This window comes from Pistacia vera, unplaced genomic scaffold, assembly GCF_008641045.1.
Source record: "Pistacia vera cultivar Batoury unplaced genomic scaffold, PisVer_v2 Contig1028, whole genome shotgun sequence".
Lineage (NCBI taxonomy): Eukaryota > Viridiplantae > Streptophyta > Magnoliopsida > Sapindales > Anacardiaceae > Pistacia > Pistacia vera.
The window spans coordinates 160,771-166,924 of record NW_022195059.1 but is presented as its reverse complement, the minus strand read 5'-3'; the positions used below and the strand labels follow the sequence as shown (position 1 = coordinate 166,924).

The following is a 6,154-nucleotide window of genomic DNA, read 5'->3' as shown; positions in this document are numbered from 1 at the left end:
TTATAGGTAGCCCTATGATGATTTAAACTTTAAACTCAATAATTAATAAATAAACAAATCTTCTTAACCACATAAGCCGGTCTTTGAATTTAACTATTGTGAAATTTAAATGCTTATGATGGCTGAAGCATTATCTATTTATTGATAATTTATCATATCAAACTAGAAATTTGTAATACAAAAATCTATCATATATTAATCACTAGAAACTTGTAATACACACTTACTTATTACAATTTTGCAATACAAAAACCTATCACTCTTTCATCAAATTACAACATTACGCTAATTATTTGATGAACTTTAGGGGCCTCATCATCGCATTGCTTCATGATCCAATATCTGCACATCTCAACGGTCAATATAAACTCGAAAAAATCAATTCATACAAAAAAATAGAAATTATAAAAATAAATCCAATTTTCTAAAAATAAATTCTAGTCGGGGAAGAAAAAAAGATTTGAGAAAATCATTTGGGCAACCCGTACTAAAGTACCAAGATGAAGAGTGCTTACATGGCAATGATAACACATAACCGGTTCTGCAGTTGCATCGAACGGATACGATCATTCGATGTATGTAAGAAAATCTCACTAGTATCTTCGTCACGTTTCCGGTGCGATCTTGTACACGTTCTGCACCTTCTCTTGTGCCGGCACCTCTATCTTCTTGCCACTTGCATACTTGCTTATGTGGCACATGATCGCATCGTTCAATTTTGTCATGCACGTCTGAACTCCTCCAAGTTAACCACTCTGTCTGATCCAACACACACAACTCCCAGATGAATGTGCAGTGATGAGATCTATCTCCGTTAGATTAACACATTCCACACCTCGCTGGTCCCCGCTTTAGTGTCTCAGTTGCCGGCTGTTCGTATGATTTTCCATTAATGTAAAGATGAGGCTCATCAATGTCACTTGTGTACTCGTACTAGCAATGTACCGTGTTTGCGATGCACTAGTAAATCAGGTGATGGGTATTTTATCAAGGTCTTGGGTACAACGCCACGTGTCACCTCTGATTTTTCTTTATAAAACTTCATCACCTTACCATTAATATCATCAACTGGGTCACCTGACGGTATGGATACGGTGCATCGTTTGCAAGAATGACAGTATCGGACTTTGACTCTGAAAAGTCAACAACCACATCAGCAATCTCAGATGGGCCCAACAGTCTCATTGGTCACAACAGGTTCTCCGAGATATACTGAATCAGATGCCACGTGGATAAATTGCAGACCATTGCTGAAGAGAATCTAAAGAATCTAGCATTGCTGGCATTGATTATACGGAATCTATATTTACGACGTCGTACTGTCATACGTGGCCAAGCCTTCCCGTTTACTACAATTACATCGCCAAAATATTCAGGTTGCCACTGTGGATGTATGGAAGGTTATTTCCTGTGGAATTCATGTATATTGTACCGTCCTTACGAAAGCTACGATCAAAAACAATCAACGGTATATCAAATTCATCTCCACTTGGGAGTCTAAGTGGGGCCTCCACCTCATGATCACGGATGATGTAGGCGCCAATCAAGCCAGCCAATAAGTTTACACGTGTCAGCCCCATGGCATGATCATGTACCATAAATTCCCTGGATGTTGCATGTTGCGATAATGATAATCCTTTTTGACCAGGTGGGACCCTTTTCTTCAAATCTAGCGGTGAACCTGTTGCATTGCCATCACTTGCGGGTTCATCAATAGCGCCATGGACGTGCACCACAGTAGGATGCCCTTCTTAGTGGAGGGAATGGCAGTGGGGATAGTCGGGTCCCATGAAGAATGTTTTTGAAGGGAGGTGATTGTGCCACGTCACGTAGTGTCAATGCCATGGAGGCTTCGATTGTTGGACCGATACTTGCTGTGAACTTTGATGTACCGAATGCGAACACGGGGGCTGGAGGAAATCTCTGTGGAATTTCTGCATAAAAAGAAACGACTTATTATCAATATAGACTGTCTAAAAGGACCCACTTAAAAGATTATTCAAAACTTTGTACGAAATCTTGTCTGAACAGAGGGAAGGTTCACACTCGATAAGTTAATTAAGATCTAGGGAAGCTAAACAATAAATATAAATAATACGATAATAGTGTAATAATATTAATTGGTTTTTTATTTCCGTCTCCTATATATGCTATAAATCGTGACTAATTTTAATTAGACGCTATCATAACATCAGTACAAGGATGTAGCAAGATGTTTCATAAAAATTTTCTCATGTAATATATTTAGTTAGAATTAATAACATACCGTTCATGTGTCAATAAAATTATGTCACGTAAACGTACTTATGGTTAAGATTTATGAAACAAAATAATCATTATACACGGACGACTTAAACATAGTATACTTTCTTCCATAAACAAAATTACGTAATATATAGTGTGAATAAAAGATAGGAAAAGGGAAAAAGAAAAAATACTATAACTTGAATATATCTCACCTAATATTTATATGCTGTCAACATGAATAAATCTTATATAATCACATGTGCTTTAATCTTTATACGTATTCTAAATTGGTCACTTCTTCTAGTCAGAACACTATTTAAGGTGCCACTTCTTAATAATTAATTGGTCAAATAAAAAGTCAATCTACCCAATTATTACTGTTAATAAATTATAAAATAGATTAATTAATTGATAATTTTGTTTCCTAGAAGAAATACCCACAAAAATTAACTAAATTCTAGGAAATTAATTAAGTCAAAACGAAAGAATTAATGGTTAATTTAATCTTTAGCAGCATAGATGTGTCGAAATTTGTGGTCTTAGTCTTAGAAAGTATCTAAACCAACAAAACACAGTAAAAAGAAACAAATAAATATGGAACAAATCTGAGAAAGAAAAATTTACCCTTTTCTTCTTGAACATGCCAATATTGAGAAACTTTGGTTTGAGGGTGCCATTGACAAGATTGAAACCTTGGACTCGAGTCAGATTTGGAAGCTCATCCACGAACATCTCCAACTTGGATGGAGCTATAATCTCATCTTGTGTCCACGTTGAGGTGATGCTCTTGAAGACGAAGCTATGAGCACCCAACAGCACAATTCTCTGCTGAGAAGCCATTTATTGGTTGCATGCAAGCAGGAAGATGAAGAGAGACAGAGAAAGAGGAGAAGAGAGAAGTGAAGTGAGAGCAGAGGTTGGATGGCGAGAGTGTGTCTGTGTGTTTAATACTGTATATGGATTATTATTATAGGGATTAATTTATTTTTCTATGGTGGGTTTTCGATGTTTCCTAAAAGAAAGATGGTAAAGGATAGTCAATTAAATTTGACTTGTTTGTAAACATCTTTTGTCCCCTTCTCCAGTTAATTGTGGGTGGCAGTAAGTCTTGTATGATTTTTCTGGAAGATGCATAAAAATAAAATAATATAATAATAGTAAATGATACAATAATAACAAAGCATTACAGATTATTGTAATTAATGATATATGATTATATAATTATAAATATAATCTTCTGAGTATCATAGTGCCGGTTTGGTACACTTTTTTTATAAATATTATATTATGATATATATTAATCAATAAATTAAATTATGAGAATAAGTTTGTTATATTTTTTTTAAACACTTTTTGAAAATATTTAGATTATTTTTAACCTCATATTTTGTTAATTTAGCTAAATACTCTCCAAACACAATAAGTTTATAAATTAACAAAAATGTCCACACCCACCCAACTGATTATCGGCAGTCAGCCACCACCGCGCAACAGTCGTTTGAAAGTTACCAAATGGGGCACACGCCGGTTGGATCTGGCCGTTAGTAGATTTGATTGAAATGGATAGATCGATGCACAATGGCCAAATCTAACCGATCGTGTGTTGTTTCGAAGCCAACGACTAGCGATGGCAACGACGGCTAGCAGTGGTTGCTATCGGGCAACTGTTGCTTGGGTGGATAGGGTGTTTTGTTAATTTATAACTTTTATTAAGAAAGGTAATTGTAAAATATTTTGAGTTAAATAGAATATAATTGAATAGCCCAATTAAAAGAAACACGTTTTTTACTTTGAAAGATAGATAGTATAATATATAGAGTTTTTGAAGTTCAATAAACTGAAAATAGTGTTAAACCTGAAAATATAGGCATAACACTTTAATTTATTCTTTCAATTAATTAATGCAAGAAGTTAACATTAGTAAGATTCTTTTGTTAAATTATAATGTATACCTACCGACAACGACAAACATAACTGTTTATGCTAAACCTAATAAAGTTTGCTTAAAACAAGTTTGCACTCATTTAGGTAAATAAAAATTATACCCATTTCAGATTTTAGGCCACGATCTCTTAGTTATGAGTTATAGGTCAATTAGAAAGAAGCATATAAAGTATGTAAAAACAAGCATATAAATAAGCAAATGATCAATTTCATTCGTACCTAAATATCGTTGAGTCTTAAGCGTTTACTAATTTAAAAAAAAAAAAAAACTATTAAGCACCTCATATTAGTGGGGTTTTAATGCTTTTAGGTGGAATTCTTATACCCCAAATTTCTAAAAATTATGTTAATTCTTACATTATTTAACAATTAAATTAATTTGGGTTTACTTTTACTACCATTTGTTTGATTATTCTTGTTTAGAGACGAACAAATGATAGTGCCAATGATAGCGATGACAAGGATGCCAATATTCACCGCATGCTTGAAAATTTATGGAAGATAATGCATTAATGTGCCACAAAATGGTCCATGCATGGTTGTCCTCTTTTTTTTTTTTTTTTTTTTTATTGGTTGTGTCCAGACTACCTTGTATGTACCTCGATTTATCCTTGAGAGACTAAAATTAATGACAAGGTATACCTTTTAGGATCATCCCTATTAACAAATAAGGTAACTCCAATTAAGAACATTTTGAATAATACACCTAAGAATCTTTGTTCAACCACTCGACCACTTAAAAGGTGATTAATGCATGGTTGTCATCTAAGAAAATGTAAATTATATATTAAAACAAAATCTTTATGAAAATTTATATAAAAATTTATAAATGCTAAAAAAAAAAAAAAAAGTTTCCATGCTCCATAATAGAAGCTAAAAAAACCTTACCAAACAAAGATAGTCATTAAAATCTTTCTAATGGGAAATTTACTAATTTTGATGTGAACTGCAAATATTCTAATATTCTCTTACTTCGAGTTTCGAAGCATCACATCAATGAAGATAAACACAAGTTTTAAAATAAAATTCCTCATATGGGGACCATACTTAGTGGCCAGAAGAGTGTTTCTGTAATCTACTTTTCAAAAAAGCACTTTCGTTTTTTTCATATTTTAGAATTTTAATTCACAGCCAAACATTTGTTAGGCGTGGGGTCAAATCCATAGTTGTGGTGGATACGTATTCCACTTGATTAATAATTGATTTTGACACCAATAATTATTAGTACATATAAATACTAAGGGGTCTTAGAAATTATAAGTGATGAATTTATGAGATTTGAATATGGTGCTGAGATTATATATTTGCAGAAACATAAATAAAAGATTGGTAAGAGAGGATTTTAAAGTGATTCAGATGCTTAAAGTGAATCATATATCTACTGTTATTTTGCTATTCTCTAGCTATTTCTATGATATTACCCTAAGACATACAAAAATGGAAAAAAAAACTTTGTTTACATAGAAAAATAATAAAGCTCAAATCTATGTCTAGCTCTCATATACTGGCCTCTCTATTTTTCGTGAAGAGGGGTGTTAATTTATACACTTTTGAGGTCAATGTAATGAATATTTTTACAAGTTGCCTTACACATAAAGAGCTCTCATCCGTCTATCTCTTAAAATGAGATATGATGATATATATTTTTAGTCAGTATAGGCTTGACACTAATACACTTGTTTTTGAGACACTTGTTGACTGACATCAACATAACTTTTTAGGCATAACAAATTTGTTTTCCTATTATAACTAAACAAATTAATAAAATATTTATAAATGCTTTTAAAGATTGAGAATTTCTTATTTCTTTTCTTCTTTCGAAATTAATTTTTTTTAAATTTGAAAAGTTAAAGTTATTTGTTTTTTTGAAATACATGGTTTGTGCTCAAATCTATATGAGTGAAGTTACTTTTTTCCGGTCCTCAAAGATTAAGGGTTTGACCGAGGTTCCATTGTGAATTCG

General features: G+C 32.8%; 1 pseudogene; it reads right to left on the bottom strand.

The window, feature by feature from the left end:
- Positions 1 to 203: 203 nt before the first annotated feature.
- LOC116123356 lies at positions 204 to 3,087 on the bottom strand (annotated as a pseudogene).
- Between the last annotated feature and the right edge of the window lie 3,067 nt (positions 3,088 to 6,154).